This window comes from Marmota flaviventris, chromosome 12 (assembly GCF_047511675.1).
Source record: "Marmota flaviventris isolate mMarFla1 chromosome 12, mMarFla1.hap1, whole genome shotgun sequence".
NCBI lineage: Eukaryota > Metazoa > Chordata > Mammalia > Rodentia > Sciuridae > Marmota > Marmota flaviventris.
Window position 1 is genome coordinate 27063638 of NC_092509.1, and position 14937 is coordinate 27078574.

Genomic DNA, 14937 nt, shown 5'->3' on the forward strand with positions numbered 1-14937 from the left:
ATTAAGACCTTTTTCCTTTTTTTTCTGGATCTCTTGAGGGCTTGCTAAATCCTAGGTTAAGCATAATTTTTTGAGGGGGTAAGCACAATTTTTGTGTGCTGTGTGAAGTTTGCCTAATTCCACACCCTTGTTAGGGAGAGACTAAGCTCATCTGAAGGTTGAGGTCAGTCACTGGTCTACTAGTTACCCAAGAAAAAAACAGGGAACTAAAAGTATGGGAGAGGGCACTAGAGGGTAGGTAGTCTTGCTGTGGCATAAATACACACTTATCAAAAAAGTAATCTGAAGTAGGACAAGGAAAAGTGAAGAACCTGTGAAGTCTAGCTGTGGTGCAGGCTCAGTGGGCAAAGCCAGAAGAATGGTCCAGATTGAAACCATTATAATTAGATATGCACCCAGAAACACACACCAAGGCTCAGGGCCACGCTGTGCATTCCAAAACCCAGGACACCAAAGCCAAACCAATAGTTCATCAGTAAGCTAAGCTGATTCAACACTGAGACCCAGGGTCAGATATCAAAGTCCAGAAGGGTGTCTCAAGTCAGGCCAAACCCAATAGTCCACATGCTGGTCAGAAAGGGCAGCACTTGAAAAAGAGACAGCGGGGAGGGAGTAGTCCTGTGGCCTCTGGTTTACACATAATACCTCTTGTTCATTTCCACTTGTCCTCCCTTATAGCTTGATGACTTTTTTAATGCTATTCTTTCTTGCTGTGTGAGAAGAAGTTTTGTTTGCATTGGTTGTAGATTATTAACAGAAAAAGTCCCAGAGTTATCATAGTGACAAGGGTTATCACAGTGAAGAAATATAAGAGTTAAAAAGGAAAATGAGTCATGGGAGACAGGTGCTACTGCCTGCCATCTGCGTAACCTCCTAAGCCCTCTCCTCTGATGGTTTCCAAATTAAGAATTCAGGGGGTTGTGACCTGTTTCATAAGCAGGGATAATCTCCTGCAGTATCTATGAGAAACCCAGACTTGACTGTATCAAGCAGGAACTGATTACAAGAGGAAGCTGAGCAGTAACATAATCAAGATATAAGTCCAAACCAAGGGTGGGGTTCTGAGTGACTGGGATATAGTATAATGGGGTTGCAGTAGCAAGTGGGTAGAATAATGTGACCAAGACTATCTATGCATTTAGCAAACCCATCTCCTTCCCGCTTGGGTACATGGCTACACTACATTTCCAGCCCTTTGCAGTTATGTGTGGTCATGTAACAAAGCTCTGTTCAAAGTGACGTGTACCACTTCCAGCCCCAGCCCATACACACCTCTCACAGGCCATTATCTGTAACCTTCTAGAGCAACTTTGACAGCTGTTATGGTTTAGATGTGAGTTGTCTCCACAAAGCTCATGTGTGAGACAATGTGAGAGGGTTCAGAGGGGAAATGATTGGGTCGTGAAAGCCTTAGCCCAATCAGTGAATTAATCACCTGACAGGATTAACTGAGTAGTGACAGAAGGCTGGCAAGATGTGGCTGGAAGAGTTGGGCATGGGGGTGTGGCTTTGGGGTATATATTTGCATCTGGCAAGTGGAGTCTCTCTCTCTCTCTGCTACCTGATCATCATGTGAGCTGGTTCCCTCTGCCACACTCTTCCACCAAGATGTCCTGCCTCACCTCAAGCCCAAGAAATGGAGCCTGTCGTCTGTGTATTGAGACCTGTGACACCATGAACCCCTAAATAAACCTTTCCTCCTCTACAGTTGTTCTGGTAGGGTCCTTTCATCACAGTGGTGAAATGGCTAGCTAAAACAGCAGCCAAGTATGGGAGATGGCATGGATGGAAGGAGCTTGGACCCCTGTATCTCTCCTAGTGAACATGATCACGGAGGAGGAATACCCACTTGGATTTTACTTCATGAGAAATGAACCTTTTTCATATGGTGTTAAAACCATGGAGATCTGAGGATCCCTCTGTAGCACCAGTCTGTTTTACCTTAAAGTTACCTTTCTAAATCCAAAAGGAACAAAAAGATATTAAAAGAAGCCAGTCCAGGAGAACAACAGCCATCAAAGACCCATGTTGCGAGGCTGCTATGAGCAGCCCCAGCTAAAGAATCCACTACCTACCTTTCTCACACCTTCCATTCATTGCCAAGTTTCTTGAAATAAGAGTCTAGATGTATTTTCTGCACTTCCTCATCTTCCACTCATTCCTCATTCCATACAATCTAAATCATACTCCACACCCTACTGAAACCACCTATGACCTCCCAGCTGTTTAAGTCAACCCAACACATTTCAGTCCTTATGGAGTGGTTTTTAATATACAATAGCATACAGATTCTAAGACAGGTTACATTTTTATGTTTCCCAAATAATTCACCTGAGTTCCCTTTCCCTCTGGGGAGGAAGTCCAGTCTTGGCCATTATTGGGGTTTCTTTCTAGGTCCTGACCTATGCAAGGGTCAAGAGCATTTTGGACAGCACAGAACACTGGAGGTGGAGTCTCTGGTTTCTGAAAGTCTCCTGCATCCATAGGCCTCCCTTGGAACCAGTGATTACCTCTGCTTCTGTTTTGAGCCTGGCACTGCCTAGACTAGAAAAGTTGGTGTCTCCATGGATAGACATTGGGCTTACCACCTAGCCGGGGGGCGGGGGGTGTAAGAGGGAATCTGCCAGTCTTGATTCATTGCTTATGCTTTATGACACTCTCACTAACTAGTGCACTCTAGATTTTGCAAAATATCTTGGAGCTCTTCCTCTGCTGTCAAAAAACTTGGCTCTTTGTGAGTCCTTGGAGGGAAAGGGAATCCTTGGTCTCCAAATTCACAGGGCATGCTAAGAGAGCAGAAAGGTGAAAATATCTGTCACCAACACATTTACCCATAAATGAAAGCTTCAACAGTCTCTTGTAACTCTTCTCCACCTTTCTGGATCTCTCTGAGGCTTATGATTTCCCCTCTTTACAAGTGTCTCCTCTGAATTTTTTTGAACATTCCCTCTTTTCCTGGATATTCTTTCTAGATCTTATTTGCTCTGCCCATCCCTAAATCAATAGTTATATTTTCTTCTTTATTCCTAGAAGCATTTTGAAAAACTCTCCTCATACATGTTTAAGTGGACACCTAAACATTTTTATCCAAAGTCTAAATGGTTTCAAAGAATGGATTTTCTTGTGTATTGCAGGTATCAATATTTTAAAATACAACCATTATATCATTCTTTTAAATAGATCTAATGGAGTCTAAAAATAACATGGTGATATGTTATAACCCAGTATCATCCATATTTAAAAATACTTGAATAAGCTCTTTTTAACAGTTGGCATTTCATAAGGTTTCTTTCATCTTTTGATATCATATTTCCTTTCCCATAAAATTTAACCCTAATGTTACCTATTTTACACTTGAGAGTCTTTTATTTATTATTATCTTACTTCTCTGGAAAAATAGGTATTAATTAAGTTTTGCAAGCTCTAAGTGTTAAAGATTTCTTCTGGACTGTGTTTTTATTATAATGATTATTATTACACAATGGATCAAATATGATATTTAGAAATATTATAAATAAATTTGATATCTAATTATTAAATAGAACAACAAAGCTTCCCCTCTGTTTTTTTTTTTTTTTTTTTTTTTTTTTTTTGAGGATAATTTACATCCAAAATTCATCCATTTTAAGTGTACATTTTGATGAGTCTGGGCAATTATGCTAATTTTTGTAACTGACACCACAATCAAGATCAAGAAATAAAATTTCCTCGACCACCAAAGTTCCCTCCTGCCTCTGTGCAGGCAATCCCCAGCCTGGTCTCTAGTCCCAGGCTACCACGGATCTGCTTTCTCTCATTCTAGTTTAGCCAATAAAAAATAAAATTTTATTGGAAATGTATTTCTTAACTGATGGGGCTAGAGATACATAAAGATATAGATATAAATAGATCTATATACATCTTTTCCTCCAGGTTTAGTTATCTGTTGGTAAATATTACTTGTGGCTAGACTGAGATAGAGTTCAGTGTCAGTCCCGTCCCTATTTTTCATTTTACAGGTATAAACTCTGAGGTACCTGATTCACATGAATAAATGGATGAGAAATAAAATCTTTTTTTTTTTTATTGTGACAACAGCTCTTGATTCTTTCAACTCTTATGGATTTATACCAAAAACCACAGAATGATCTATAACCACAAACTACTTGTAAGATTTAACAGCTATCACTTCTGAAAGGCCCAACTTTGGCTTTTTTTTTTTTGAACACAGAGTTGAAGACCCTGGCAGAGGGTCAGTCACATAGTCAATAGTGTCAGGTGCTGTCTCAGAACCAATATTCTTGACTGTCCCTTCATTTGAAGCCCCAGAGGGTTTTAATCCTGCAAGATAATGCAACATGGTGCTTCAAAGGGTAAGCCTTATTCTGGAAAGTGTAAGAAAGGCAACTGGGTCGGTTCAGTGGCACATGCCTGTAATCCCAGCAACTCAGGAGACTGAGGCAGGAGGATGGTAAGTTTAAACCAGACTCAGCAACTTAGAGAGACCCTGTCTCAAAACCAAAAACAAAAAGAGCTGGAGATGTAGCTTAGTGGTAAAGTGCCCCTAGATTACTAAAAAAAAAAAGGAGGAGGAGGAGTGGAAGGGAAAAGGGAAAAAAAATAGTACAATATCTGGAATAGGATAGGATAAGAAAGGAGGCAGCACCCCTCTCCCCCAACCCCATCAAAATCACATGGTCAGGCAGAGCAATTGCAGGAAATTACAGATGGAAGCTAAAGATCTAGAAATGGATTCCCTTAAAACATCCATGCTTGTGTATTCCTTGGAAAGTCTTCATGCAGTCCTGGGAGTACTTTACCCCACTTTAAAGACCTCTGCTTTAAGTAGCTAGGACTAGTTTGAGTCCAGTCCTGGGTGGTCTTCATCTGCCTAGTTCTCCATTCTCCCTGTGGGTCCTAGTCCACACCGTTGGCTTCCCTCCCATGGTTAGGCTGGTAACCCCCAGCTTTCTTTCTTTCTTTTTTTTTTTAAATTTGTTCTAATTAGTTATACATAACAGCAGAATGCATTTCGGTTCGTTGTACACAAATGGAGCACAGCTTTTCATTTCTCTGGCAGTATATAACATAGAGTTGCACCATAGTGCAGTCATCCGTGTACCTAGGGTAATGATGTCCATCTCATTCTGCCATCTTTCCAACCCCCATATCCCTTCCCTCCCTCCCCTTTGCCTAATCAAATTTCCTCCATTCTTCCCATGCCCCCCACCATTACCCAACTTTCTTCTCTCCACCTCAGACCTGTATCCCGTGTCTAAGAAACATGTATCCAATCAGCTGTTAACATCTTCTGTTCACTTTTCTAATAAGGTTCATAAGCTTTCTTATAAGTATAAACTTATAAGAATATTTTTATGAGGAACATTCAACCCCATAAATTAAATTGAGAACAAAGTAGCTAACATTTTTCAATCATTTTATATACACAGTGACATACATGTGAACATAGGATAAAGCATATATGTTACACATGGGACTCATTGTAAATGCTTTTAACTCACCAGTGAGGAAACTAAGACTCAGAGATGTGAGGTGACTGAACATTCAGCTGCATTCCAGGAAACGTGAGGGAAAACAAAGATTCCTTCTTTGCCTTGACTCACCTGGATAGACATTTTTTAAATAAAATGCAACATAACAGGAGCCAAACTAATGTTCAGGTAAATGACACAAAGGATATTTTTCACTTATGTAAAAGTACTATATTTCTTTTCCTTATGGAAATATGAAAACATTAAAATTAGTTGGCTGGAAAATTAATCTATCAATTTATCTATAGTATCTAAGAACCAGAACAATTTAATTAACAGCTATCAATGATTTAAGCATTGTTCAGCCAGAAACACAAGGTTAGATTTGTAACTTCCCTGGCTTCCTTCCAGCAATTTAATTCTACACAAAAGAAAAAAAAAAAAGATTAAGGCTTTCCCATTCTTTTATGGATTGTGTTTTTGACCTAGTCATTCATTGAATGTACATTTCCTGTTCTAAGTCGGATGTTTGTGGATGATGGGAGGACAGCAGTCTCATAGGTGCCACAAATCCCGAACAAGTGTTGTTTGTAACAAACCCAAAGCAAAAAGGCATCTTGGGAGAAGTTTGAGTTTCTACATAACCCAGATAGGAAATTTTATTTTTTCCAAACATAACAAACAAGTAATCCACCAATTCTTTAAAAAATGTATGTTCTCTCTCTTTCTCTCTCCCTTTCTCCCTCTCTTCTCTCTCCCCGTCTTTCTCTTGTCTTTGGATCTCATCTGAGATGTCTGTACTATTTATTGTTTTATCTTCCATATAAACCAGAACTTTCCATTTCCTTAGCATCATTTATTACTCTCATTTTCATCTCCATGGTTGATAGTTTCTGGAATTTGGACACATAACTCTAAGCTTGTGTTGTCTGATAATGAAGGTTTTCTCTGACAAAGACCACAGGTAAAACTGTAGCCATGAGCAAGGGGAGAGGTGCTTTGAGTAAGGAAATAGGTGTACTTTAGTCAAACCAGTTGAAAAACCTACTTCACACTTGAAATTATTGTCTTCACTTTAAAACTGAGAATGACAGTGGGCAGGGAGCAGAAGCTCAGCTCCCATTTGAGAGGAACCAGAGGGAAACTGAGAGCCTCTGGGGCTAGTGCCCCCAGTCTGCCCCTGGACTTGGAGTTGGTTCTAAACTTTCCAGGTCAGCTGGTGCTGGGTTTTTTTTTTTTTGTTGTTGTTGTTTGTTTGTTTGTTTGTTTGTTTTTAGAGCCCAGGGCTTACCAGACTGAGGGGTTGAGGCTCAGGCATGAAATATGCTCCACACTCATGTCTCCATTTCTGCCACACTGTCCTCTTCCCCCACCGTGTCCTGGCTTTACTTCTTAACTCTGTCTTTACTTAAACCACTTGCCATTTATTCCCACCTCTGCATTTTAAGCAAGACATGGCAACTTTGGTGGTACCAAAAGGACATAGGACATTACCAATGTCACCAAGTGTAAGACCTTACAACACTCTGTAATCACAAAAGTAGTGCTTATTATAAAACAAAAAAATTGTAAACAGTATGCTACTATAGGGAATGAAAAGCCAGGGGCTGGGATTGTGGCTCAGTACCAGAGCACTTGCCTCGTGGGTGTGAGGCACTGGGTTCCATCCTCAGCACCACATAAAAATAAACAAATAAAATAAAGGTATTGTGTCCATCTACAACTAAAAAAAAATTTTAAAAGAAAAGAAAAGCCAAGGTTCCACTTAACAGATTCTTCCCCCATAGGAATCCACCGTTAAGTGTTTGTTATGAGTCATACTGTATCTATTTCTATACATTTTATACACACACACACATACACATCACATGCACGTACGCAAACATAGAGTATTTTGAGGTTTGGGGGGTGGTTTGTTTGTTTCATTTTAAGTGGTGCTAGAGATTGAACCCAGGATCCCTACCATTGAGCTACATATCCACAATCCCCTGACTTTTTTAAATTTTGAGATAGGGTCTTGCTAAGTTGCCCAGACTGCCTTTGAACTTGCAATCCTCCTTCCTCAGCCTCCTGAGTAGCTGGGAGTACAGGCATGAGACACAACACCTGGGATAATACATTCTTTTTTAAAAACTCAAACAGTTTATCATATATATTATTCTGTAATTTAGATTTTCATTTTAGTTATATTTAAATGCTCATTTTGACCACAAGAATGGGAAGTTATAGTCCACATATGCATAATGTGTCAAAATACATTCTACTGTCATATATAACTAAAAAGAACAAATAAAATTTTTTTAATTTTTAAATTTTAAAGGCTCATTTTTTGCCATTGCATATAAACTAACTTCATTTTTAGGAGCTTCATTATATTCTGAATATACCATATTTATTTCACTATTCCTCTATTAGCAAACAATTTATTTGAAGTATACTGACATTGCAAAAAAAAAAAAAAAAAAAAAAAAGAAGAAGAAGAAGAAAGAGACATCCTCAGGCATAATTTTTTGAATATCTACCAGAATTTTTGCAAGAAATTTTTCAAGGAAGAATCTTTGGGTCACTGGATAGCCTGTATTTAAATTTAGATTGAATCACACAGCAATTTATGATTACCTTTTTGATCTTTTGCTTTTAATCTACAAACAAAAGTCATAAATATTTTAAAATGGGAGGGTTCATGCCAGTATTGGGAGAGGCCCTTGGCATTGGAGAAGGAACAAGATCTGCATTGTGCTGGGCTGTCATTCATACTGCAAAACATCTGACATCCCTGACTCTGCTTATTAAAAGCCAGGTGCACCCTGTATTAGTTTCATAACAAGTCACTCCAAACTTATCATCTTAAAACAATACACATTCATTATCTCACAGTTTCTGTTGGCTGGGAATCTGGGAGTGGCTTAGCTGGGTGGATGAGGTTCAGGGTCTCTCCCAAGCCCAAGCCCACACTGAATGTGTCAGCTAGGCCTGCAATCTTCTGAGACTCGACTGAGATCAAAGGATCTGCTTCGAGGCTCACTTGCTTTTATGACTTGTTTGCAGGAAACTTCAGTTCCTTGCCACGTGGACTTCTCATGATTTGCTCACAACAAGGCTTTCCACAGAGCAAGTAAGCCAAGAGAGTGTGACAGGGAATTCAGAAGCTGAGATGAGTTTGGGGAAAGTCTAATTTTGGGAAAGTCTTTGGTCCACAATCAATTTGGGGGGAATTAAAATGATGATTTCTTCCATTTTTGAGGATTCTAAACATTTTGGTCGTGTGTGTGTGTGTGTGTGTGTGTGTGTGTGTTTCTTCCTCTAGCCTTTCTAAAAGAATTTCTATTCCCTTATTGTTGTGTTGTTAGTGTGAAGAATTCAGTCCTGACCACGTCCTAGTTAGGAGCAGAGGCTAGTTCAGATGGACATGACTTCTGTCCTGGCTGTGCCACTTGTTTATTACTCGATCTGCTCAGCACTAAGTTCCTTCACCTGGTAAATTAAGAATAATAATGTCCAACCCCACCAGATTGTTGTAGGATTTAAATGAGATTTTGACTATAAAGCCCTGAGACCACCATCTCTGATGTGGCATAAAACTTCAGTTCTGCTGAATTTTATTGGCACATAGACAAACACTGATACAACACAGGAGGGACTACAAGAGAGCATGAATACCAGCAGGTAAGGATCGCTGGGTGCCATCTTGGACGATGGCTACCATTCACCTGTACCCATTGTGACAGCAATGATATCCCACACAAAACAATATCCCACACACACTTCCAACCACTCTCTACTCCTCAAGAAGAACTACCTCCTATTACAGAAAGGATATGAAGCACAAAGAAGGGACTGGGTAAAAAAACTCCTTACCAACAGTAAACCTATACCAAATTGCCTCTCAGTGAATGCATTTGTAGATAATCTCCAGAAAGTCATTTGTATTTTATTGGTACTCCTCAGAAAAATAGAAATGATGACAATAATCATCTATTTATGTTTACAGAAGGTTTTTTCCCTCATGCCTAAGGACCTCAATATGTCCTCATACTGGACACAGTGAGCTTACAATTTGAAACTCTTCTCCAATTTTCCCCAATGCAGTTAAGATCCAGTCTGGTGCTATAGCTTTTATTACTTTCCAAACTTAATTATTAATTAAACATTTTTGTATGGTAAAGATCTGCTAATCTTACAAAGAACTCTTTAATGTGAGATGAGAGGAGTTGGAAGATGTCAAGAATTGTAATAATGTTGTTCATGCATGTTGAGTATCCCTAATTCCAAAATCCAAAATCCAAATGCCTCATAATCTCAAACTTTTTAAGCACTGACATGACACCACAAGTATAAAAATTCTACACTATGAGACTTTGTTTCCTGCATAAAATCATTCACATTAATACATACAATTATTAAAAATATACCTTTGGACTATATGTATAAGGAGGATATGAAACAGATTTCATGATTAGACTTGAAATTAATCCCTGACATATTTCATTATGTATATGCAAATATCCCCAAATCTGAAAAAAAAAAAAAAAAGAAATCCAAATGCTTCTGGTTCTAAGTATTTAGAATAAGTGATACTCAGCCTCTACTGATGATGATGGTGGTCTCAGGGCTTTATAGTCAAAATCTCATTTAAATCCTACAACAATCTGGTGGGGTTGGACATTATTATTCTTAATTTACCAGGTGAAGGAACTTAGTGCTGAGCAGATCGAGTAATAAACAAGTGGCACAGCCAGGACAGAAGTCATGTCCGTCTGAACTAGCCTCTGCTCCTAACTAGGACGTGGTCAGGACTGAATTCTTCACACTAACAGCACAACAATAAGGGAATAGAAATTCTTTTAGAAAGGCTAGAGGAAGAAACACACACACACACACACACACACACACACACACACGAGACCAAAATGTTTAGAATCCTCAAAAATGGAAGAAATCATCATTTTAATTCCCCCCAAATTGATTGTGGACCAAAGACTTTCCCAAAATTAGACTTTCCCCAAACTTACAAGAAGATGTGATTATGAATAATGTCAGAATTTTTTTTTGCAAATTTAGGAACAGATGCATTATCTTCATACAAATACAGTGGAGCATCAAATTGTGTGTCAATCATTCAGAGCTAGCAGGAGCCTCACTGCATAGAACCTTAGTCTTGAAGGCCAGTCTCTACCCTCTGCTCAGTTGGTCGAGTCAAGGCAGTCCTTCCTCTATTCACATCCATTCACATCCATCTGAGCCCTTACCGACCTAATCTGTCAGGATTTTGAGTTCCACATTTATTCTAGTCCTGTTAAATTTTTAAAACTGATAATAACTATTGTTATTGATCACTACTGTATACCAAGCATAGTTTGGGGAATATTAGCTATGTGATCTCATTTCTTATAACACCTCTTTCCAGATGAGGAAACCAGGTGATTGAGCAACTTCAAACGTCAAAGGTAGTAAGAACGTCAATCAAATTCAGAGCGATCTCATTCCAAAGTTTTCATTCTTTATACCACATCACCCTGAGGATCTGACATGAAAAGTTTGGCAAGTATATTATTAAGACAATAATGACACCTTATTTTGAGCAATGGCAAATTACTCTCTCTCTTTTCACCTCCCTCTCTGCTCTCAGCTACACAGTTTTAATTAGCTATATATTTTTAGTTCTTTTCTTTATATCTTTAAGAATTTGTAGGCCATTTGAAAACACATTATAGATATGAAAATCTTATAGTCGTTTGGTTGGAGAAAAATGGTAAGACTCTAATCATCAAAATACACATGGTGGTATTTGGATATAAAACTCAAAAGGGAATGTCCCAGGATTCAGCTCCATAGGTACATCGTGAGTGAGTTTAGTGTAAGAGTCACCCAAAAGGAACACACAGTGACCTACAAATGGTTCATTAATGAACAATCAATGAATATACTTTGGGCAGCAGGGATATTCCTGCCATTGAATTTGGGGTGGACTATTAAATTATATTTTATAATAACAGAGAGGGGATATAAACTCAACTTTGTTAAAAAGGAAAAATATCAACAGATAATGATGGGCATCATGATGCACATTATGCTCAAAATCAAAATAACCAAACCAACAAGTGAAACCTCATGTATAAATAGATTTCTCCACGATTAACATCAATAGCAGTGATTTCATTTGGGCAAAACAATACCATCTGTCATACCGAATGCTAATTTCTACTGTATGAGTTCTGAGGTTTTGCTACTACTCAATAGGTTTTTATTTTATCATTGAATAAGAGCTATAAGAATACTCTTTATATCTGGTTTAAATATTTAAATGAATGCATTATCAGAAGCCTTTCAGTTGAAAGTGACAAAAACCCAAACCAACCTGGTTGTTTCTATCCTTCCCAACCCTCTTACCCTAGTTCTAACCAATTTCTGGATCCAAAACTTTGTAGTCATCTTTTTATTCAAGTTTCACAACTAAATATAGATATCACCCAAGTTCCTGTCCTTAGTCTTCTTTTTCATTGGTACATTTTCATTTAGGGGAATTCACCCATTTCTGCAGCTATGATTATTGTGAAATGATTCCTTAATCTCTATGTCACCATCCCTTCAAACCCATATTTCTGATTCCCTTGGTGATCATCACTACCTCCTGTTTAACATACCCCAGGGCAGACTGTACACACACACACACACACACACACACACACACACAGAGAGACACACCCTTGAACTTGCCCTTGACAGAGCCCTGAGAGGAGCCTCAACTCTGTTTTCATGTATTTCCTCTTTCTTTCTTCTTTCCTTCCTTTTTTCTCCTTCTCTCTTTTTTTTAAGGAGAGATTTCAATAATTGCTTGAGACCTCACTTTTCTCTCAGATTTTCTATCCTTATGTCTCCCTGTATAGGTACCTATGGAATGTCTATGCCACTGGAGGAACTAAGGGAAGGTTGAGTTAGGGGTTAGGGATGTATCTTACTGGGTTTGGCAGGCTATATCCATGTGGCTTGCAACCACTCTGCACTCTGGGTATGGTTATTGCCAGTTGTCCTATTGGGGGAATGACTCCCAGGAATAACCCCTCTGCCCATTAGTCTCATGTACCCTGCTTTGTGACATGCAGATGCAGAGCCAGAAGGCATGTCATATCATAAATGTGTCCTACCGTACCCAAAACCAAAAAAATTCAAGGAGTGGAAGAAAAACAAGTTTGAAATGTGCACATGGTTCTCACTAAAACTGTCAGAATAGAAGTCCTCTCCTGTCAGGAGTATGCAACAGGACAGCAGAGAGCATTTTAGATGCACTATATTTTTTTTCTTTCTTTCTTGACAGGAATCATGTGAAACAGAATCATCTTAAGTTCTGTGTTTACAGGACACAAACTGTAGCAGAAATACAAACAGAAAGTATGTCTGTAACAGCTCATATATGAAAAAAGAACTGTCTGACTTTTCAAAATATTAACCTATAAAATAAATATAATAACAATCTATAAAATAAATTAATAAGATACATCTATGAAGTGACAACGTCTTGACTCTCATTATTTTGATCTCTATGGTATATATAGAGTGGGTATATTTGCCCCAAATTTCACATAAGACCCAAAGAAGTTGTTCAGTCCTGAACTTATTTCTCGTGACACAGAAGAAAGCTCATCCCTGCCTCGCGGAGCCAGAATCCCTGTCTCAGCTCTCCTCATTAGAGTGCTCCCGAGACAGGTGCCAATTTTGCACCACATTGTTTGCAGTGCTCACTGTGGCTGGCTTTGCCATGGGACACATGGCTAACGATGTTGAAGTGCCAGGTGGCACTTGTGCTGCTCCAGGGGGTACTGCCAATCATCCAGAGGGACTGTCTGCCTTTGATGAGTGGTTGTTTCCTCCCTGACATGTGACTTTAGCTAGAAAGTTTCTTCTTCTAACTTCTTATTTAAAAAATAAAAGTTATCCTACAGAAAAGTGAAAAAATTATATGAAGCTAGCAGTACATCCAGGACCCAGATTTAATTGTTAACACTGGGAGCGGGGAGGGAGTATCAGAGATTGAACCCAGGGGTACTCAACCACTGAGCAACATCCTTAGCCCTTTTTGTATTTTATTTAGAGACAGGGTCTCCCTGGGTTGCTCAGTGCCTTGCTAAATTGCTGAGGCTGGCTTTGAACGCACAATCCTCCTGCCTCAGCCTCCTGAGCTGCGGGGATTACAGGTGTGTGCCACCATGCCCAGTGGTAATTTTTAACATTTTGCCACATTGGCTTTCTCTTGCTCAATCCCTCTGTCACTCTCTCTTCCCCTCTCCAGCCCACCCCTCATTTGAAACTAAGTTGCAGACACAGGATATTTCACCTTACAACCTTCTGCACATATCTTCTAAGAATGAAGACATTCTCCAACATAACCATAGCCAAAACTGCAACCAACCTATACCCAAGAATTTTAACACTGGTATAAAAACATCTACTACACAGCCCCAATTCCAAGTTCCCTCGTTGTTTTCCACAGCTCTTTTTCAAAGACCAATCAAGAGCCATATAACACTCTTGGTTCTCAAGACTCTTCAGCCTCGTTTTATCTAGAACAGTACCCTGTTAATTTTCTTTTCTTTTCTTTCATGACTTTTTTTAAAGAGTTTAGGCCAGTTGCCTCATAGAACATCCCCATAATGTAGATTTGTTTGTTTCCACATGATTATATTGCAGGTAAGCATTTGGGGCAAAATATGACATGTGTGCTTTCTACTGGTTGACATCCAGTGGCACATGAAAACTCTGTCATTATTCATGCCAAGTTGGTCACTAGGTTAAAATGGTTTCTGCCAGACCTCTCTATTATAAAGTCATATTTTCCCATTTGTAATGAACAAGTCATCGATGGATGGTCAAGTTGGACCTTAAAAATCATGTGAAAACAATAGCTACCTTGTGGAACCAACCTAGATGCCCTTCAATAGATGAATGGATAAAGAACCTGTGGTGTATATATACACAATGGAATATTACTCAGCATTAAAAGAGAATAAAATTATGGCATTTGCAGGAAAATGAAGTTGGAGAATATCATGCTAAGTGAATTAAGCTGATCCCAAAAAACCAAAGACTGAATGTTTTCTCTGATATGTGGATGCTGATCCATAATAGGGGTGGGTACAGGGAGCATAAGAGGAATGGAGGAACTTAAATAGGAAAGATGGTGGAATGAGATGGACATCATTAACCTAAGTACATGAATGAAGACATGAATGATGTGACTCTACTTTGTGTACAGCCAGAGACATGAGAAATTGTGCTGTATATGTGTACTATGAATTGAAATGCGTTCTGCTGCCATATTTAACAAATTAAAATAAATAAATAAATTCTTTTTTAAAATCATAAAAATTCTGTTCCTCTGCAAGTTTTAGCCCAATGGTTGTAGCATCATTATTACTAAATGGCTGCAAAAATCACATTTTTTTTTTCTAATTCTATCATTCAGTTTACA